This window comes from Molossus molossus, unplaced genomic scaffold (assembly GCF_014108415.1).
Source record: "Molossus molossus isolate mMolMol1 unplaced genomic scaffold, mMolMol1.p scaffold_m16_p_6, whole genome shotgun sequence".
Classification (NCBI taxonomy): Eukaryota; Metazoa; Chordata; class Mammalia; order Chiroptera; family Molossidae; genus Molossus; species Molossus molossus.
Genome location: NW_023425399.1, coordinates 100,060,203 through 100,083,234, shown reverse-complemented (window position 1 = coordinate 100,083,234; position 23,032 = coordinate 100,060,203). Strand labels below are relative to the sequence as shown.

At 40.9% G+C, this 23,032-nt stretch overlaps 1 pseudogene; it reads right to left on the bottom strand.

The window, feature by feature from the left end:
• Nucleotides 1–16,300: 16,300 nt before the first annotated feature.
• Nucleotides 16,301–16,746, bottom strand: LOC118619071 (annotated as a pseudogene).
• Nucleotides 16,747–23,032: the final 6,286 nt, after the last annotated feature.

The window sequence follows — 23,032 nt, the reverse complement described above, 5'->3', positions numbered from 1 at the left end:
AAGGATATGAGATCTTTCTTTATTACAGCCGCATAGTATTCCATTGTGTACATATACCACAGCTTTTTTCCACTCATCTATTAATGAACACTTGAGCTTTTTCCAGATCTTATCAGTAAATCGTGCTGCTATGAACATAGGGGTACATATATTTTTTTCTGATTGGTGTTTCAGGCTTTTTAGGGTATATTCCTAGGAGTGGGATCACTGCGTCAAATGACAGTTTAATTTTTAACTTTTTGAGGTAACACCATATTGTTTTCCATAGTGGCTGCACCAGTCTACTTTCCCACCAGCAGTGTACCAGAGTCCCCTTTTCTTCACACCCTCACCAGCACTTGTTGTTTGATGATTTGTTGATGGCGGCCACTCTGACAGGTGTGAGGTGATACCTCATTGTTGTTTTAATTTGCATCTCTCTGATGATTAGTGACATTGAGCTTTTGTTCATATGTCTCTTGGCTATTTGTATGTCCTGTTTGGAGAGGTGTCTATTTAGGTCCTCTGCCCATTTTTTAATAGGATTCTTTGTCATCCTTATGTTGAGTTATGTGAGTACTTTATATATTTTGGAAATTAACCCCTTATCTGATATATCATTGGCAATGATGCTCTCCCATACAGTGGGTTCCTTTTCCATTTTGATGCTTATTTCTTTTGCTGTGCAGAAGTTTTTTAGTTTGATGTAGTCCTGTGTGTTCATTTTTTCCTTTGTTTCTCTTGCCTTAGGCATTATATCAATGAAAATTCTGCTGCATGTGATGTCTGAAATTTTGTTGCCTACATTTTCTTCTAGGATTTTTATGAATTCATGAGTCACATTTAAGTCTTTTATCCATTTTGAGTTTATTCTTGTGTATGGTGTAAATTGGTGGTCTAGTTTCATTTTTTTGCATGTAGCTGTCCAATTTTCCCAACACCATTTATTAAAGAGGCTGTCTTTACTCCACTGTATGCTCTTGCCTCCTTTGTCAAATATTAACTGAGCATAATGACTTGGTTCAATTTCTGGGTTCTCTGTTCTGTCCCATTGATCTATATGCCTGTTCTTGTGCCAATAGGAAGCTGTTTTGATTACAGAGGCTTTGAATCTATAGATTGCTTTGGGTAGTATGGACATTTTAATTATGTTAATTCTTCCAATCCATGAACAAGATATATTCTTCCACTTTTGTATATCTTCCTCTTTTTCTTTTTTCAATGACCTATAGTTTCCTGCGAAGAGATCCTTGACTTCTTTGGTTAAGTTTATTCCTAGGTATCTTAATGTTTTTGCCCCCATGATAAATAGGATTGTTTTTTTAGTTTCCCTTTCTATGGGGGATGGTGCAGGGCTCCGATCAGGCGGCTGCTGTGGGGGACGGTGCTCGGCTCCCGGTTGCAGCCCCGCAGCAGACACCTGGAGAGCCCCACTAGTGCGCCGGTCCACGATGACAGAGTGTCCACCCCTCCATGGTGCAAGGGCTCTGGTGGGCTCAGGTCGCTGGCCCAGCCGCTCCCACTGCCTCCGCCCGGGGAAGACCCGGCACCTTCCAAAACGGCGGGGCCTCCTGGCCGTGCAGGGAGATGGCTGAGGGGCTGCCTACCTGGTGGCCGGCGCTCGGTGCACAGCACAGGGCCCTCTGCCGCATCCCTGCCTGCGCGTCCACGCGCACGTCCGCTCACACCCGCTCACACGCACCTCGCTCCCGCCCTGCCCGCTGCCATCTTCTCAAAATGAGGCCACTTAGAAAAGTAATTTCAGGATGACAGTAGTAATGTGAAAGGGTTTCATTGCACATGCGGTTGGATTTAAGTGAGGGTTGTTTTCTTTTATCTAAGTCCACTCTCTTATTCTACGTTTTAGATATTATGATGTCAAATTACTTTCACATGACCATATACTATAAGTGAAAAGAGAGAAAAAATGATTTAGAAAGTTTATCAGATTCAGGAAAGAAACCAATGGGCTATTTAAAGTGCCAGAATCCCAGTAGTTTTGGTAATGAATTAACAGATAAAATAGTTTCATGATAATCACTTAGATTCAACCATATTTTCTAAGACTATTTGTGTTAAACAATGTAGTACGTGGAACGGGGTCCACGTGCAGAAGTACACGGCATGGTCCCATCACTTGTGGGATTTACACGTCTCTATTCAGTTTGCATGTGTGAAGAAGCTGAGAATTCTGACATGTAACCAACTCCCAAACCAGGTGCCTCCTGCTGTCCGAAATGAGTAAAAGGGTAAGAACTGGGGTAGGAACCACTGGGAGCTCTAGGAAATGCTTCTACTTCGAAGAGACGAAAGGTCACTTAGGATGTTGGAAACTAGCAAGAGCCCATGTAGGGTTCAACTTACCCTTTAAGAAACTGGCCTGGTTGAAGCTGGGGCGTTGTTTGGGACAATCCTGAAGGGATGGAAGGGTCCAGGGATCACAGAACTGGGGAAGATAATCCTGTCCGTGGTGTGGTGGTTCATAGGAGGAAAATATATCAATTACGAGTTCACTGCAGTCTCCTAAGGGAAGGTGGCAGGGTCGTCAGTGGTGTGGGGTCATGAAAATGAAGAGAGCTCTGAAGGCATTTCAACAAAAATACAGATATAATGTGCTGCTTGTTAGACTGAGTAGGAGGTGATGTGTTTCCCTTTTAAATTTTTATCTTGATTCTTTTCTCTTGAGCCATTTCCTCTCCATCTTTCTTTTTTGTCTTCTTACATTTTTTTTTGGAAATTTTGAAAAATAACAGAAAAACATAAAGGCACTAAAAAGCACCTATACTCTCAGAGATGATGTCAGATAACATTTTGATGTATTTTTTCCCCCAACCTTGATTGATGCATTTAGGCGTATTTATTAAACAGAATGAATGAGGGGGGGTGTAGAGATGAGGCAGCTTGACTTTCCCCACCACTGCCTTCAAGCTTGCTTCATCTGTTCTCCATCCTCTGCCTGAGCCCCATCCGGGCAGAGCGCATAGCTTTCCTGTCAAATTCAGTGAGTGGAACCATTTCATGAGTAGGAATTAAAATGTCCAGTTTGATCCAGAGCAAGTCAATGCTTCTCTTCCCTAAGCCCAGGATTTTCCATAACTTAGAGGCTTGGGAGGAGGAGGTGGCAATGATCTGGTCTTTCATCCTCCTTGCTCCACCCCCATCACTCCAAGGAAAATCCACACACCTTTACCCAAAGGGGAAAGAGAAGCTCATGCCCTACTGTTGCCTTCTGTCTGCCGCACCAAGGTCTATGCCATAAAGCGCACTTTACCACTATAAATTCACCTAAAAAAATCCTGTCTGAGAAATGTCTTATATAGACTGTTCTTGGTGGGAATGGTGATTACTAGGGTGATTTCCCCCCCTCTCCGCCCCACCTCACCATATATAGTAAATATTGTGGGACAGTGTCTTAAACTCTTTCTTGAGAATGAATGTAAGGATATTTGTTATCAATTATTCTCAGCTTTGGGCTTCGTCCCAAACTTCAAGACAATAGGAAAAAAAACCCATCTCACATTCTAATACATACACACACACACACACATAAAATAATAACTGGGACCATATCACCAAGCCAGACAAAAGACATGTCATCAAAGAGAAGAGAGCAGCTAACCCAAAGGGAAGATGGGATAGGGCACTGGACAGAAAAAGCAAAGCAAAAAAAAGAAAAAGAAACAAAAAACAAAGTCCATTAGAGGTGTTTCCTTAGTACTTTCTTCTACTAATTTGATGCTTTTTGCTTAATGCTGAAATCCATACATTTTTCTTCTGGATTTCATTGTCTACATTGGCTCTGTGTTCACCAAAACCCTTCACCCTGAATTCACTGTATCACTCCTATAGGCTTGGCCATAGCCTATATAGTTAACTCAGGGCCCTGTGTCTCTGCATGTGGTCTAATGAGCTCGTTTTCCTGGTTTCCCTCACCTACAGCACACTTATGCTCCCCTTCCTCTATTCATCCTGCACATCATCACAAAATTAATATCCCCGAAACACCATACCCATCCCTCTAATGATGTCATTTTCCTCTTCACAAGCCCTTACTGTAGCCCCAGGGCCCCACCTAAGTACAAGAGAGGAGATGACAGCTAATGGGACAATGAAAATGCAGCCCTCACAACTCTGCTTGGTAGCTGTAATCTCAGTTGGGTAGAAGGGAAACTGAGGCTTAAAGAAATTAAATCACTAAATAACATATTGCTCCTAGGTGGTAGAGCTGGTGAATCCTTACACAAGAAACCAACCTCCCTAAGGTGGATGGGCTTCAAAATAGACTCTAAATGCCTTAGCTTTTGCTGCTTTGCTTCCTCTCATTACCATATACCTCTCTCTCATTTTAATCAAATGTATATGCTCACCTCCAATCTTACCACTACTCCAAGCCTGCAAGCTTCTCTTTTGCCTTCGTTTCTTGGGCTAATTCTCACCAATACACTGCCTTCACCTTTCTTTTCGACTATTTAGAGTTCACCTCTCCTACATCTTTGCTTTATTTCACTTCCTCCATGAAGTCTTTCCTGATTAATTCACAAAAATATTTCCTTTCAAAACACCGAAAATATGCTTCTCTGATATCCATTTAATTATTAGATTATTGTCCACTATGCCCATGTATGTTTTAACTTTAACCATCCTGCCAACTACATTGTGAGCATCCTGAGGTCAAGACTGTGATTTATATTTCTTTGTATTCCCACAGGCTTTGTCCAAGGCCTTATAAAAAGAAATTAGTTAATAGTTGTTGATCCATCCTGCTGCACCAGGAGACATAATTCTTAGAGTTTTCCCCTCTTGGCAAAATTTTAATTCAATTTTAAAACTTTCAAATCTTAAGCTTTCCTATTAGGATCAGTGATTTTAATGAGTGAAGATAATATCAATTGTAAAATTTAGAGATTGTAGATAAATACATTGGGAAATTTTGACTAGCATATGTGTAACTTACCTTCTAACAAACATGCAGAGGGAATTTACTACTATATTCCAGCATATGGAAGGTGTTATTGATATGTTTTAATAATACTTAATAGCATCTAAAACAAAAACAAAAACCAGGAAATCGATTTTAGAGGGTATTCCATTAAACTTTTTTACGTATTATTGTTCCCTTTCTAGTAAATTTTACAATATTATTTGACATAATAAATAGAAGTTACCAGGAAACAAAATGTTTTTGGAGAATGTGGAGACATCATCTAATGATTGTTTTATTTGGGGAGTTTAGAGCATCTGTTTCAACTGACATTGCTTTGAAAATTGCCAGAAACTTTTGAGATGATAAATGTTTACAATTTGCATCCACATTGTTACTAACACAATAGCCTGTTAAGTCCCTTGCCATGAATATTAACAGACTGCAGGCCATGCACATTATTTATCAAGGGGAAAACAGACATTATTCATGAATTTTATTGCTCCTATGGCACCAACAGTCTGAAAACGAAACATAAAAAAAAATGTAGCCTTGGGGAAGTTTTGCTGTGCAATGACTTTAGTGCAAACCTGACCACAGGGTTTATCACAATTACACAGGAACCTGGATAAAATAAGTTTCCACCCAGGTCTTCATCAACAGTTGCTATATTTTAAACCTCATTCTATCTACTGTAGACTCAACAATTCCCACACATGACCCAAAATAAAGAAGTCAGAGATTCAACTGATATGGAAAGTATATTTCATGCTTATGCTTAAGAAGAGTTTTTACAGTCAACTTTCAAATATTTTGCCAAAAAGTGGAAGAAATTCTTTCATAGTCTTTATACATAGAGCAATGAACCCTCTAATATTGTAAAATGAGCATCAAATACGCTTCTAAAAGTTAAATTATTGCAAAATATAATTTTAAGAAAAATTGATAAAAAAAATAATCTTATGGAAAACTTTTTAAGAAAAAGAATGAAAGTATTAGGAGGTTCTGTTTCTTTTCAACTAGGAGTCCTGAGGGAGACTATTTAGCAGAGAGATTTACAAATTATGGTCTAAGAGAAATCAGCCAATAAGATGCCTGAAAAATTAAGCTAAGATACTAAGAGGTTTGTCAGTAAGGATAATGACAAAACTGAAGAGGACTGGCAGTAAGGATAATGACAAACACCAAATCAGAGAAGAGGCCTTTGGATTGAAGCCACAGAGGCCACCAAAAAATCATGCAATCCCAGAAATATTTCCCCCAGACTTGCTCTGCCTGCAGCTCTCCCTTTTGGTGGGATTACCTGGTTGCTCAGGTCAAAACCTTGGAGTTAGCTGGCACTGTCTTCAAAAATATGTCCTGAATCCTACAGCTCCTCTGACCCTGCTTCTACTCATGCTTCCTACAGTAAAAAAATTTCAACACTTCTGAAAATATCACCTCTTTGCTTAAAACCCAACAATGGCTTCTTATTTCATACAGAGTAAACCAAAAGTCCTTAAAATGGACTACAAAGCTCTGTGTGGTCAGCTCCCAACTTAGACCTTAGCTCTAGATGCGATGCTCTTTCTAGAACATTCTTCCCCCAAATTTCCACTTGGCTAACTCCTTAACCTCCAGTCTCCGCTCAAACATTACCTTCTCAATTAAGCCTATCCTGACTACCCTATTTAAAACTGTACTGTGCCCCAGGCTTCTACAATCCATACCCTCCTTACCCATCTTGTTTGTTTGTTTTTTGTTGTTTTGTTTTTTTTTTCTTTATTGATTTTAGGGAAAGAGGAAGGGAGAGGGAGAGAGATATAGAAACATCAGTGAGAGAAGACATCGATTGGCCACCTCCTGCATGCCCCACACTGGGGATTTGGTCCACAACCTGGGCATGTGCCCTGACCGGGAATCGAACCAGCGACCTCTTGGTGCAGGGGTCAGTGCTGAACCACTGAGCCACACTGGCTGGGCACCGTCTTGTTTGCTTTTTAATATCACCTTCTAACATACATATAATTTATTTATATTTGTTTATTTTGTGTGAAGGGGTTCATAGAATGTGTAACTTTCACAGGAATAGAAATCTTTCTTTTTGTTCCAGATACTTATGACAGTGCCTGGGACAGAGTAGAAGCTAAATATTTATCTGTCAAATGAATGAATCCATATTTGTCTGTGAAGAAACTGAGGCACAACAGGATAAGTTGAAAAGTAGCAAACTCCCCCTTGTTTCCCACTGTCTCTGTGAGTTGGAACTTAATGAGATGCTGAGTTCTGAATTGATGAACCTCAAAAGGTAGAAAAACCAACACTTCATAATTATTAAATTTTAAAAACAGATAATTAGAAATGGAATAAAACACAGAGAGTAAAGAATCCTGAGTTATGATGTTATCCAAAATAAGGGCAGAAATTACAAAAGAATGTAATTACTTATATATTTATTAATTAAATTTCTTTACATTATCATTTATTAAACACAAACTTAAAATGTATTCAAATCATGTTTATTTGCAATGTATATTATCTTTTTTTTTTTTTCTTTACTGATTTTAGAGAGAGAAGAAGGGAGAGGGAGAGAGGAATAGAAACATTGATGAGAGAGAACATTAATTGGCCACCTCCTAGGCAGAACCCAGGCATGTGCTCTGTCCAGAAATCAAACCAGCGACCTCTTGGTGCATGGGTCAATGCTCAACCATTGAGTCACACCGGCCAAGCTATTGTTCATATTTTTATCTTTTTCTTCTTCAAGAAGACCCTCCAACATTTCATATAATATCGGTTCGGTGGTGATGAACTTCTTTAGCTTTTTTTGTCTGGGAAACTCTTTATATGTCCATTGATTCTGAATGATAGCTTTGCAGGATAGAGTAATCTTGGTTGTAGGTCCTTGCTTTACCTCACTTTGAATATTTCTTGCCACTCCCTTCTGGTAAAGTTTTCTTTTGAGAAATCGACTGACAGTCTTATGGGAGCTCCCTTGCAGGTAACTATCTGCTTTTCTCTTGATGCTTTAAGATTCTTTCTTTGTCTTTAACCCTTTGCATTTTAATTATGATGGGTGGGCCTCTTGGGTTCATCTTGTTTGGGACCCTCTGTGCTTCCTGGACTTGTATGTCTGTTTCCTTCACCAAGTTAGGGAAGTTTTCTATCATTATTTTTTCAAATAGATTTTCAATTTCTTGCTTTCTCTCTTCTCCATCTGGCACCTCCACAGTGCAAATGTTGGTATGTTTGAAGTTGTCCCAGAGGCTCCTTACACTATCCTTCTTGTTGTTCTGATTGGGTGTTTTTTGCTTCCTTATATTCCAAATCAATGGATTGCTTCTTGGCCTCACCTACCCTACTATTGATACCCTGTAAATTATTCTTTTTTTTTTTTTTAACGTGTCTTTTTTTTTTTTTTTCCACATCTTTATTGTTGGATGTAAAATGTATTACAGATGTTCCACATTTTTCCCCCATTGACCCCCTTCTCCCCCCTCCCACCCCCCTCCCACCTTTTCCCAAACTATTGTCCGTGTCCATTGGTTATGCATATAAGTTCTTTGGTTTATTTCTTCCCACCCCCCCAACCCCTTTCCCTTTGAGGTTTGTCAGTCTAGCAATGAATTTGTGCTTCTTAATCCCTTCACCTTTTTCATCCATTCCCCCAATCCTTTTCCCAACTGGCAACCAACAAAATGTTCTCTGTATCTATGAGAATGTTCCTGTTCTTCCTGTTCATTTTGTTTGTAGATTCCATTGTTGATAGATATGTATTCATTACCATTTTGTTTGTTCATACATTTTATCTTTTTCTTTAAAAAGACCCTTCATCATTTCATATAATAACGGTTTGGTAGTGATGAACTCCTTTAACTTTTTCTTGTCTGGGAAAGTTTTTATATGTCCATCGATTCTAAATGACAGCTTTGCAGGATAGAGTAATTTTGGTTGTAGGTTCTTGGTTTTCATCACTCTGAATATTTCTTGCCACTCCCTTCTGGCCTGCAAAATTTCTGTTGAGAAATCAGCTGACAGCCTAATGGGAACTCCCTTGTAGGTAACTAGCTGCCTTTCTCTTGCTGCTTTTAGGATTCTCTCTTTGTCTTGAACCTTTTGCATTTTGATGATGATGTGTCTTGGTGTGGGCCTCTTGGGGTTCATCTTGTTTGGGACTCTCTGTGCTTCCTGGACTTGTATGTCTGTTTCCTTCACCAAGTTAGGAAAGTTTTCTGCCATTATTGTTTCAAACAGGTTTTCGATTTCTTGTTCTCTCTCTTCTCCTTCCGGCACCCCCAAGATGCGAATGTTGGCACGCTTGAAGTTGTCCCAGAGGCTCCTTACACTATCCTCATTTTTTTGGATTCTTTTTTCTTTTTGCTGTTCTGGTTGGGCGTTTTTTGCTTCCTTATATTCCAAATCGATGGTTTGCTATTTGGATTTACGTACTCTATTATTGAAGCTATGTAAATTATTCTTTATTTCAGTTAAAGCCTCCTTCGTTTCTAACTGTGCAGCGATCATTTCTGACTGGTACTTTTTTATGCTCTTGAGGCCCTCCCTAAGTTCACTGAGGTTCTCACTAAGTTCATTGAGCATCCTTATAAGCAGTATTTTGAACTCAGCATCTGTTAGGTTGCTTATCTCCATTTCGCTTAGTTCTTTTCTTGGGGTTTTGTTCTGTTCTTTCATTTGTGACCTGTTTCTTTGTATCCTCATTTTGGCTGCCTCCTATGTTTGTTTCTGTGTATTACTTAATGAGAGGTATGGGGCTCGCTGAGACCCGATGCTGCTCGTTTGAAAGGATTTAGGAAAAACCTGAAGCAGGATCCAAGACAGGCCAATCCTATGGTTAAGCAAGTAGCAACAGCTTGGGTGGGCTTGAAAGTTGTGTGGGGCGGGGCGGGGCCTCAGGGAGTCACCAGGGCGGGGCTACCAGTGTGAGCCAGGTTGCTGGAGTCCCAGATATGGCGACTGTCTGCCGCCCCAGGGAAGGGCTCACCAAAGGAACAAAGGCCTCTGACAGCACGTTTGTCCCCGAGAAAGCCCCCTCTCCAGCCCTCGCTCCAGTGCCAAACAGCTCAGTTCTTCCTTGTATTTCTCTGGTGCCCCTCGAGCTGCCTCCCCTCCGAGCTTAGAGGGAGAGAGTCCGACCAGTCCGTGCGCGGGCCCTTTAGGGAGCTGCCTGTGGCTCCAGCCAGGTCAGCTTCCCCGAGCCTCAGTTCCCGCTGGTTTTCCAGCCAGAAGTTATGGGGACTTCTCTTCCTGGCACTGGAAACCTGAGCGGTGCACCTGGTGTGGGACGGGGACCCCCTCAGTCCTCAGGAAGGACCTTCCCAGCCGCGGGAGCCTCCTGATTTTTATCCACCACACTTGGGTGTGGGACCAGCCCGTCGCGCCGCCGTACCGCTGCCGCCACCCCTCGCGCCACCGCCCATCCTACCGGTCTGGATGTAGCTGCTTTTTTTTTTTTAATTCCGTAGTTGTAGGACTTCCATTCAGCTTGATTTCAGGCGGTTTTGGATGATGGTTGTTCTGTAGTTTTGTTGTAACTTGGATGTGGTTGTGGGAGAACGCGATACTGCGTTTCCCTACGCCGCCATCTTGACCGGAAGTTGTAAATTATTCTTTACTTCAGTTAGTGCTTCCTTCATTTCTGACTATGCACTCTTCATTTCTGATTGGTCCTTTTTTATGCTCTTGAGGTCCTCACTAAGTTCCATGAACACCCTTATAACCAGTGTTTTGAACTCTGCATCTGTTAGATTGTTAATCTGTGGTTTGTTTTGTTCTTTTCCTGAAGTTTTGTTCTGTTCTTTTATTTGGGACATGTTTCTTTGTCTCCTCATTCTGACTGCCTTTTTGTGTTTGTTTCTATGTATTAGGTAGAGTTGCTATGTCTCCCAGTCTTCATAGGGTGCCTATTATATAGTAGGTGTCCTGTAGGGTCCAATGGCACAGCCTCCCTGATCACTCCAGCTGGGTCCTTGAGGTGCACCCCTAGTGTGGACTGTACACCCTTCAGTTGTTATTGAGTCTTGGTTGCTGTTGGCACATCAATGAAAAGGATTTACTTGGCTGATCAGCTGAAAGGACTGGCTCTGTCCACTGACCACTGGGTTCTGATACCCTGGAGGATCAGTTGTGCAAGGTCCCACCACAGAGAGCAAGATTTACTTCAGCAGGGCTCTGGTACCCACTGAGACCGCTCATTGAGTGTGTTGCTTGTGGAGGTGGTTGAGTGATGGTGCTTCAGCGTATTCTGAAGCTGTCCACTGTGTGTGCTGGCTCTGAGGCAAGGTCAGCCTCTGCCTGTGTCCTACCTGGGGCGACCAGGCATAAGCTACAAAGCGATCTGTAGATGGCTGCTTCTTGTTCTAGACTTTGAGGTGACCAGGTAAAGTCAAGCTGTGAACCAAGGCTGGCTGCTTCTAGTGCCAGGTGTGGGACCATTTAGCAAGAGGTATGGGGCTCTCTGAGGCCAGATGCTGCTTATTTGAAAGAATTTAGGAAAATCTGAAGCAGGAGCCAAGACAGGCCAATCCTATGGTCAAGCCACTGGAAACAGCGTGGGTGGGCCCAAAAGTTGGGTAGGGCAAGGCTTCTGGGTGTCACCAGGGTGGGCAAACAGTGTGAGCCAGGTTGCTGGAGTCCTAGATATGGCTACTGCCCCAGGGAAGGGCTCACCAAAGGAACAACAGCCTCCCATAACAAGTCTGTCCAGGAGAAAGTTGCCCCTCTAGCTCTCGCCCCAGTGCTGAACAATTCAGTTCTTCCTTGTATGTCTTTCAAGCTGCATCCCCAATGCTGGAGCCTGGAGGGGACAAATCCAAGTAAATTTGTATGCAGGCCCTTTAAGGGGAGCTGCCTGGGGCTCCAGCAGTTTCAGCCTCCCTCAGCTTCAATTCCTGCTGGTTTTTACAGCCAGAAGTTATGGGGACTTCTCTTCCTGGCACTGGAACCTGGAGCTGGAGAGTGTGGTGTGGGACAGAGTATCACAGCCAAGGTATCCCTCCTGGATTTTATCTGCCACATGTGGGTATGGGATCAGCCTGTCCATGCCTCTGCCCCTCCTACCAGGCTCAATGTGGCTTCTTCTTTAATTTCATAATTGTGGATTTCCATTCAGCTCAATTTCAGGTGGCTCTGAATGATGGTTGTTATGTAGTTTAGTTGTAATTTTGATGTGGTTGTGGGAGGAGGCGAGTACCATGTTTACCTAGACATCATCTTGACCAGAAGTCTTGACTGTACTTTTTTGTGATAAATTACATTGAGCCTTTTAAACCAGTTCCAAATAAATTTGGGGATCTATTCTGCTCATTTTTTCCCTTTTATTTTGAAACCTGAAATTTCTTTTTTTCTCTTTTATTCTCAAGATTACCTTCCCCTTTGTATTTATATGTGATAATTCCATGTTTAGCAGAGAGATTTACACATAAGGTCTAAGCAAGGGGAACCAGCCAATCTGTGTCTCTTTTATTTCTTTTTCTTGCTTTATTTCTCTGGTTAAAACTCCCAGTACTGTGCTGATTAAGAATGATAAGAATGGAACATCTTTGCCTTGTTTCCAGTCTTGAGGGAAAGCATTTAATCTCTTACCGTTGAGTATAATGTTAGCTATATGTTTTTTATAGATATTCTTTATCAAGTTGTGGAAGTGCCCCTAGTTCTCTAAGAGTTTTTATTTATTTATTTTTTTTACCATGAATGGGTATTGAATTATGTAATATGCTTTTTATGCATCAATTGATAGTATGATATAATTTTACTTCTTTAGACTTTTTTGCTTTCTAATTGAAATATAATTAACACACAACATAAGTCACACTTTAATGGTGTAGAATTTCATGGTTAATATATTCACTAGGCTTTGAACCATTACCAATAACTCCAGCATATTTTTATCACCCCCAAAATAAAATCCTTACCCTTCAGCAGTTACCGCCTTTCTCCTCACTCTGTAGTCCCTGGCAACCACTAATCTGCTTCCTAATTTTTTTTTTTTATCCTCACCAGAGGACATTTTTCCATTTTTTGTTCAGACAGAGTTGGGAGGGAGAGAGAGAAAGAAACATCGATGTGAAAGGGACACATCGAGTGGCTGCCACCTGCACGACCAACCAGGGCCGGGGACAAACTGCAACCAAGGTACGTGCCCTTAGCGGGAACCGAACCCGGGTCTCTCTGGACCGCAGGCTGACGCTCTAACCGCTGAGCCAAACCAGCCAGGGCTGCTTCCTAATTTTATATATTTGCCTATTCTGGATATTTATATAAATAAAATCATACAGTATGCGGCCTTTTATGACTGACTTTTTTCACTTAGCATAATGTTTTCAAGGTTCATCTTTGTCATAACATATACTCATCCTTCTTTATAGCTGAATAATATTTCATTGTAGTGATATATCACATATTGTTTATCCATTCATTGATAATATTTGGGTTGTTTCCACTTTCTGGCCATTATTAAATAATGCTGCAATAAACATATGTTTCCCTCTGATGGACTTTTAAATATTGAACTGTTGAAGGCAGCAAGAATGTACCGGGTGTTATACCAGTGGGTCAGACCTGGTTTTAGCAACCTTGGTACTTGAGTTCTGGCTAGGAAAGAATTTAGATCCAAGACTCAAACTAAAAGAAAACATTTATATGAAAAATCACAGAGGTAGAAGAAGTAATTCGTAGAACAAATGAGCTTAGGAAACAAGTTATAGAGGTAAAGGAAGGGGCCTTGGGGTTTTGAGTGAGGAAGGTAATGGTAACTTACCTGGGGCAGAGGAGAGGAGGAGGGAAAAGGGAAAAGCCAAGGCACAGGCACAGGCATCCTCTAGAGAGGGAGAGCACGCTGGGTCCTCTGTCTCAAGAGTTTTCAGGGTGGAGGTTTTAAAGGGGGTCCCAAGGGAAGATCTCAATAGAATATTCAGCAGCTTTCCAGGTCTGTCCTTTCAGGGTAAGTGTTTCCACTGACTGATCGGTGCCAGGGCAGGGGGTCATTATTCAATGCAGCTGGTCCTGAGGTCAGCCCTGGCTGTTGCTTGTCTGGTTTTGCTGCTTTTCTGGGCCCAGGGCTGAAATACAACTGAGGCCTCTAGGGAGGAACCGTCAGGGGTCCAAACCGCAAGACCAGCGATATGCTAGGAGAACAAAGGTCACCCTGGGGACTAGGTCCCACCCTACAATTGTGCTTTGCTAGGCACCCAGGGCTTTCTGCCCTGGTGACCTTCTGTACCTGGCCCATTGTCTTTGCTCTGCTCGTGTCTGTCTGCCTACCACAGAACCAACTTTAAATATATGAAAGAAATCCCACTTGGTGATGTAAGATTTTTTTTTTTTCTATATTGCTACATTTGATTTTTTAGTATTTTGGTGAGATTTTTGTGTCGATGTTCATTAGAGATTTTGGTCTGTAGTTTTGTTTTCTTTGTATTGTCATTGTTTTGGTATCTATACTAGCCTGATAAAATTATTGCAAAGTATTCCCTCCTCTTCTCTTTTCTGGAAGACATTGTATAAAATTGATCTTACCATTTAACTAGTTAATGTAATTGTCTAGGGAAACCATAAAATCCTGGAGATTTTTATTTATGAGTTCAATTTTCTTTACTGTTTTAGAACTATTCAAATTGTCTACTTCATCTTGGTTGAACTTGGATAGTTTGTAGTTTTTGAGGAATTGATCCTTTTCTTCCAAGTTGTCTAATTTATGAACATAAAATTGTAGTATTCTCCTTTTAATGCCTGAAGGATCTGTAATGCTAGTCCGTTTCATTGCTGATATTGGTGATTTGTGTCTTCTCTCTTTGTCAGTCTTGCTAAAGGTTTATCAATTTTGTTGATTCACTTTGAAGAATCAGTTTCTTGCATTGATTTTCTTCTCTACTGTTTTCCTATTTTTAATGTCATTTATTTCTATTTATTAGTTTCTTTTTCTTTTTGTTTGAGTTTATTTTGTTCTTTTTTTTTTCTTTTTTGATAGGAGATTATTGACTTGAGACTTTTCTTCTTCTGTAAAATGAGCATTTAGTGCCATAAAGTACTCTCTCAGCTCTGCTTTAGTTGTGTCCAACAAATTTTGATGTTGTATTTTCATGTTTATTCAGTTTGATGTATTTTTTTTATTTCCCTTGAGACTTCCGCATTGACTTACAAATTGTTTAGAATTGTGTTGTATAATTTCCAGGTATTTAAAGATTTTTCTGTTCTCTATTATTGATTTCCAGTTTGATTCTATTATGGTCAGAGAGCATATGATTTCAATTCTTCTAAATGTGTTTTACACTTAGGATACAGTCTATGTATGTGACTAGTTCACAGGCACTTGAAAAGAATGTGCATTCTGCTATTACATGGAGCAATCTATCAATATCGATTACACTCTGTTGGCTGATGGTATTATTCAGTTCTATTTTTGCTGATTGTCTAATGGTTCCATCAATTGCTAAGAAAGGGGTGTTAGAGGCCCCAACTATAATTGTGTATTTATCTACTTCTTCTATCAGCTTTATCAGGTTTTTTGTTTTTGTTTGTTCATTTGTTTTCCATATATTTTGAAGCTCTGTTGCTTGGTGCATATACATTTAGCATTGCTGTGTCATCTTGGTGGGTTGATCCTTATGTAAATAAACATTATTAGGCTCTGTACTACAAAGTGGGATAGTCCCAGGCAGTTTGTGATCAGAGCATATGAGATATGAGTAATTCAAATTAAATATTATAAATTAGTAAAATGTGTGTGTGTTTAAGTAAACCTCATTTTAAAAAATCAGTTTTAGGTACACAGCAAAACAGCAAAGTATAGAAAGTATAGAGAGTCCCCTTATATGCCCTGACTCCACACATGCAGTGCCTCTCCCACTACCAACATCCTACAACAGAGAGGTACAATGTGTGAGCCTACACTGACATATAATCATCACCCAAAGTCTACAGTTTACAGCAGAGTTCACTCTTGGCACTGTATATTTTACTGATGGACAAGTATATATGACATGTATCCACCATAATAGTTATATACAGAATAGTTGCACTGCCCTAAAAAGCCTCTGTGTTCCACCTATTTATCCTTCTCTCCCCTCCCTTAATCCCTGGCAACAACTGATCATTTTATTTTTTCCTTACAAACCAGAGACTCTTTGCCCCCTCCATCCAGGCTTTGGTAAGATTTACTGGAGCAAAATTTCAACAAAAAGTAGCTTTTATTTACAGAATTTAATGTGTGTGAGAACTGTCTGACCCACTTAGACACAAGTGAAGATAAACATTAAGCCTGTTTATGTATTTTCTTATTTTCAATTTGCATACAAAAAATGTGTTTGCTTTACATTCATAAAAATCCCAATATTATAAATGATAAATAAACCTTCCCTTACCCATTCCTTAATTAAATATAAAAACAGCTTCAAGGAACATAATTTAGATTGGTTTAATCTTGAAAAGTAAACCAGCAAGACTAAAAACTAAACATTTCAGGTCCTGTACCAAACAGTAAAATACTCGAAGGCCTTCAGGATCCTTCGACTGATTTACATCAATAGGAGAACCTATTTTTGATGTAGAAAAAGAAATACATTAATCTCTAATTACAATTTCAAGCTCCTGTCAGCCAACCCTGTCAGGGGGAGGCCACAAAACATCACCTTCGTTTATAATTTCACTGTCATCAATAATTCTCTTCAATTTCTCCATTATACTCTTGTGTACATAAGCCTCCTTTCTGATCATGACATCATTCTTGTAATTGTAGTTGTTGCATGTCTAAGCTTTCCGTCCAGCTGAAACTCCAATTCCAGAAACTTGTGTCCAAACTCGCCTTTGTGCCCTACGTAGCAGCGCAGGTATACATTGCTGGCTGTAGCCATTTTTGTTCCTAGAAAGTCCACTGAAGCAAAACAGAGACTTTTAACCTAGCATTTCACGTTAAGATAGGCTAACTGCAGCAATAAACGTACACAAAAATATATACTTCAACTTGATAAAGATATTTTTTCCTCTCACGTGAATTCTAAAACAGGTATATCTGACTGCAGGGTACCTCTCCTTTCATCTTGTGGCTCTGCCATCTTTAACATCATATTCATCTACATCACAGATGGGAAAGGAATGTGGGAGAAAATGTGCAAGGATTGTTAAAGGTCTAGGATTGGTGTACAGGTGGTAAAGCTCAGTCCTGTGGTTACTCTCAATGGCAGTGGATGCCAGGAATTGTAGTATAGCTGTGTGCTCAGGAAGAAGAGGAAACGGGTTAGTGAACATCTAGCCAGACTGTTTCATAGATCTATGGAGCACAAATGGATCAATGGATAGACTTTAGGGGGTTGATCGGGCATTCAGAAGATATTTTCAAAATGTTGCCTTCATGTGCATTTTCCTGGGTAGAGGGAAAGCAGGACTAGCCCTGATTGTTGTATTGATTAGGAAATTGGTATGTTGAAAAAAGTCTAATTTAAATTGAGGCTTTACAATTGGTAACAATGGGCAGGGTAGGGATAGAGGGCGAGGGCAATCTAGGCAGAAAAATAACAAGCAGACACTCAAAGACAGGAGATGTGTGTTAGAAAAATGGCCCAAACTCAGATTAGCTGAAGAATTGAGTTTATTTGTAAGAATATCTATTTAGTCAGTCAGCAAGTACCTACTGCCCTCTCCTACAAGCCAGGGACTTCAGCAGGTACTGGCTTTATAAGGATGAAAACAGAGGAAAAGGTACAGTTAAACAACAAGGTATGAAGACTATTTCTAGGGACAATTGGGATGCAATGAAAGAGGGCAGAGGAGAGCCATACTCCAGGCCTGGAGGCATAAGAATATGGAAAATAGTCCGGCTGGTGTGGCTCAGTGGTTGAGCATTGACCCATGCACCAAGAGGTCGCCAGTTTGATTCCCAGTCAGGACACATGCCCAGGTTGTGGGCCCAATCCCCAGTGGGGGGCATGCAGGAGGCAGCCAATCAATGTTCTCTCTCATCAATGTTTCTATCTCTCTCTCCCTCTCCCTTCCTCTCTCTAAAAAAACAATAAAGAAAAAAATGAAAAAAAAAAAAGAGTATGGAAAACGTGAATGGCTGCTAGAAGGCCTCTATGGCTGAGGCAAGAGTGAAAGAGGAAGATGGGCATGAAATGAGGCTGAAGAGGTAGACAGGGTCCAGATACAGAAGACTTCACTAGTTATGTTAAGAAATCGCGATATCTACCCAGCCAGTGGGGCTCAGTTGGTTAAGCATCTGCTGATACACTGGGAGGTCACCTGTTCAGTTCCTGGTCAGGGCACATGCCCAGGTTGCGAGCTCAGTTCCCAGTAGGGGGCATGCAGGAGGCAGACGATAGATATTTCTCTATCGTCGATGTTTCTATCTCTCCCTCTTCCTTCCTCTTCTCTGAAAAAAAAAAATGTTTTTTATCCTCACCTGAGGACATTTTTCCATTTTTTGTTCAGATAGAGTAGGAGGGAGAGAGAGGAAGAGAGAGAGAGAGAAACATTCATGTGAAAGGGACACATCGAGTGGCCGCCACCCGCACTACCGACCAGGGCCGGGGACAAACCGCAACTGAGGTACGTGCCCTCAGCGGGAACCGAACCCAGGTCTCTCCGGACCGCAGGCCGACGCTCTAACCGCTGAGCCAAACTGGCCAGGGCAAAAATATGTTGTTTTTTTTTACCCTGGTCGGTTTGGTTCAGCGGTTAGAGCGTCGGCCTGCGTACCTCGGTTGCGGTTTGTCCCCGGCCCTGGTCGGTCGTGCGGGTGGCGGCCACTCGATGTGTCCCTTTCACATCGATGTTTCTCTCTCTCTCTCTGTTCCTCTCTACCCCCCCCCCCCTCTACCTGAACAAAAGATGGAAAAATGTCCTCGGGTGAGGATAAAAAAATAAAATAAAATAAATAAATAAACATATTTTTTTAAAAAAGAAATTGGGATGTCATCTTAAGGACAACAATAAGGGTTTTAAGCAGGGAAGTGGAAGGAGTAACTTGAATTAAAATCATCCAGCTGCAGAATGGAAAATTGGAGGAAAGGAAGGCTGGATGTAAGAATAGTGTTTTAGCCCTGGCTGGTTTGGCTCAGCAGTTGGAGCGTCGGCCTGCGGTCCAGAGAGACCCGGGTTCGGTTCCCGCTAAGGGCACGTACCTCGGTTGCGGTTTGTCCCCGGCCCTGGTTGGTCGTGCGGGTGGCAACCACTCGATGTGTCCCTTTCACATTGATGTTTCTCTCTCTCTCTCTCTCTGTGTTCCTCTCTCTCCCTCCCACTCTACCTGAACAACAACAACAAAAAATGGAAAAATGTCCTCAGGTGAGGATAAAAAAAAAAAGAATAGTGTTTTGCGAGCCATTGTAATAGTTCGTGGTCTGATCAGTGGTTCTCAACCTTCCTAATGCTGCAACCCTTTAATACAGTTCCTTATGTTGTGGTGACCCCCAACCATAAAATTATTTTCGTTGCTACTTCATAACTGTGATTTTGCTATTGTTATGAATCGCCATCGGAAATATGTGTTTTCTGATGGTCTTAGGCGAAGCTGTGAAAGGGTCGTTCGACCCCCAAAGGGGTCGCTACCCACAGGTTGAGAACCGCTGGTCTAAATGATAATGGCCTAGGCTACAATAATGATGTTAAAAGTGCGGAAAGGTGGGTAGATTTGAGAGTTGAGAGGTAGGACCCACAGAATTTGGTGTTTATAGAGGTTAGAGGAGAAGTCAAGAATGTCTACCAGGCTTTTGGTCAAAGGAACTAAGTAGATAGTGGTGCTAATAGTGAGCTAAAAAGTGAGTTTTAACTGGCATTTCAGTTTGGGAAGATGACCTTAAATTGAAGTTGAATTTAAATTGCCAAAGGGAGACATCCATAAAACAGTGGGATTTGGGGGTCCCGAACTCAAGGGGAGAGATCAGGAATGACAATATAGATCTGGGAATTGTCAAGGTAACAGAAACCTTGGGAATATATAAGATTTTTAGGTCGAGAGTATGGAGTAAACAGAAAGCAGACCCAAGACACAGCCTTGATAAATACCCAAAGAGTGATAGAGACACTGAGTTTGTAAAGGAGACTGAGGCATGACTACGGAAGTCGGAAGGAAGAAAAGCAGAGGAAAGGTGAAGAAAGAGGTGCTTTAAAGAGCAGCCAGTGGTGCTGTAGAAAGGTTAAGCTGGATAAGAATAAAAGTGCTCACTGGATTCAGTGACAAGATGAAGATAATTCCAGGGAAGCAGCAAGAGCCTATTAGTACACTAGTGTGCAGTAAAGGACAGCAGATAGCTATTGGTCCAGAGGTTTTGGAGTGGAGCAGAAGTGGTGACAGGAGGATGTGTGCCATCAAGAAAGAGTTCTGTTTGTTATTATAGGAGAGATTTAAGCACTTGGAAGAATGAGTGTGGAAAGCCTAGAATTCTAGATAGAAGGCTTTGTTCTCAGGCAATTGGGAGCCATTTCAAATAGGAGAAGGACATGTTTATTGTCATGCTACAGGAAGACTTATCTTAGAGCTGGGTACTGCTGATCCCAGGGGACGTCCTACCTCTAAAGAAACTTACCCTGCCTTAAAATAAAGCAGATGTTTGCCCGGCCCGTGGGGCTCAGTGGTTGAGTGTCGACCTATGCACCAAGAGGTTGCACATGCCCAGGTTGCATGCAGGAGGCGGCCAATCCATGTTCTCTCTCATTGATGTTTCTATCTCTCCTCCCTCTTCCTTCCTCTCTCTAAAATCAATAAAGAAAAAAAAAGTTATTTAATTTTGAGTTCTAGGTGAGGCTGTCAACTGAATCCTTCATGACGCTTTTGTGGCAGCCTTTATGGCTTTGCTTCAAAATTGTTGTTTAATTATCAGTTTTCTTACTAGGACAAACATTTGTTAAGCTTCGTTTAGTTTGCAATTGTTCCAACCTTAGTATCATTACAATTAGATTTTAAAGGCTAATTCAGTAGTTAGCCTAATAGTTGATAAAAATGTAGCCAATTCTGTTTTCTTTTTGTTTTAAGATCCTTAAAGCAACTCTTCTGCCCCAGTGTATAAACCTAAGTCATAAACAACAGCACAGGAATGAAAGAGAAATCATATTCAGGTGCAAATTAATGGGTTGTGAGGCTGGGGGAGGGTAGAAGGGATGGTGTTCTTTTGTTTTGTTTTGTTTTTCTTTTTGATTTTCTTTTTTTTTTTTAAATCTTCACCTGAGGACATTTTTCCATTTTTTGTTCAGATTGAGTGAGAGGGAGGGAGGGAGGGAGGGATGGGGGGAGGCATCGATGTGAACGGGAAACATCGAGTGGCTGCCACCCACACAACCCAACCAGGGCCAGGGACAAACTGCAACCAAGGTATGTGCCCTTAGCGGGAACCGAACCCAGGTCTCTCTGGACCACAGGCCGACACTCTAACCGCTGAGCCAAACCGGCCAGTGCTTCTCTTTGATTTTAGAGAGAAAGGAAGGGAGAAGGAGAGATAGAAACATCCAGGAGAGAGAACATCAATTGGCTACCTCCTGCACACCCCCCACTGGGGATCGGACCCACAACCTGGGCATGTGCCCTGACCAGGAATCAAACTGGCAGCTGGCCTATATTCAACCACTGAACCACACCAGCCAGGTGGGAGGTGTTAATATATTTAAATGAAAGAATCCCAGCCATATATTTAGAGAAAAAGCAAATCTAAAACTTGCCTCATAAACAAGATCTAATACAAGATAGTAAATATAGAAAGGGAAAGTGTGTGAGCTTCAATATCTCCTGCCTTGTTCATAAATCACAATATTGATCAAATATATATTAATGCATGAATGTATACATTTGTGTATGGGAACTTATGAAACCTCATTTATTATGTGAGAATGAAGCAGAAAGAAAATTTTATATTATGAACACCTAAATTAAGCCATTTAGCATTTTTTAAAAATCTTAGTTGAATGGATCTTATCTACATGAATTTATTCTTTACATCTCCCCCTCTCAAAAAAAAAAAAAAAAAAGGAAGAAAATGTATGGTGAACTATCACTCCCACTATAGCTTTTGCTTTGGGTCCTTAGGAAGGGAAGTTAAGACCAAGGAGGAAGCATTAAATGACAATTCTCATGAGAAGAGATGAAGAAAGGAATTATGAGTTTCATTTGTAATTCTATTACCCATTTCCTCCCGATAACCAATATATCCTGTGGTCACTGCATCTTTTATTTGACTTTCTCCCTTGATAAGATTTGCTCTGCTAGAAGATCTATCCATGAAATAATGGTTATTGTTCAAATTGAAATATCAGACAGCAAGAGTATTTGTATATTCTATCAGTAAATGTCTAATTACACAGGGATGGGAAAAGAGTTTACACTTGCATTGTGACATTCTTTTGAGTTAATAAAGCTATTATAATAATCATAATCTGCATGTCTTTCTATACAAATATATGTAAACCTACTTTTACCCACCTCTGTATAAGCTATTCGCTGGTACATTAAAAAAAGATACAGTAACTTTATGAGACACCATTAAATATTATGTCCTTAAGGTGGAGATAGTGCCAAAAGAAGTTGTAGATGTAGTAAAGTCAGTGGAAATTGTGCCTAATTGGGAAGGTGGGGGAGAAAGGATGCTTTTCAGTAGAATTAATAGCAAGATTCCTTCTGTAAACCCCAGACTCAAACCCTAGATCTGTGTTCTCAACCCTGGCTGAGTTTTCAGAATCTGTATGGCTTTTAAAAAACATGTCCAGGTCCCCACTCTACATCTACTAAATCCAAATAATCAGTTTCCCTCTCCCTGCTCTGTATTTATCTTTTTTTAAAGTCCTTCTACATCCTGATGTACAGTCAGATTTGAAATCACTGTTCTAGACCTATTGCTACAAATGAGTTGTTAGAGAAGCAGCATACAGGATTATATGAGGACCAGGGAAACCAAATAACAGGAAAGGTTTTAGTGTTAGCTAAAATTCTCTACGCCTTTGACTAGAGTAATAGGGTAAGTTGTAGGATTGGGAACATGGCCTTAAGGGCACAAAAAGGAACAAGGCATAGTTCGGCCTTCTCTTGGACATCCTAGACAAGTCAGAAAATTGGTGTTCAACTTAAGTTCACTCTTAAGAAACAGTTTTAGGCGGCAAGATACAATAAATCTGAAGTAGCAAGGGTCCCAAGTTACAACTCAAAAATCAGGTCTGAAG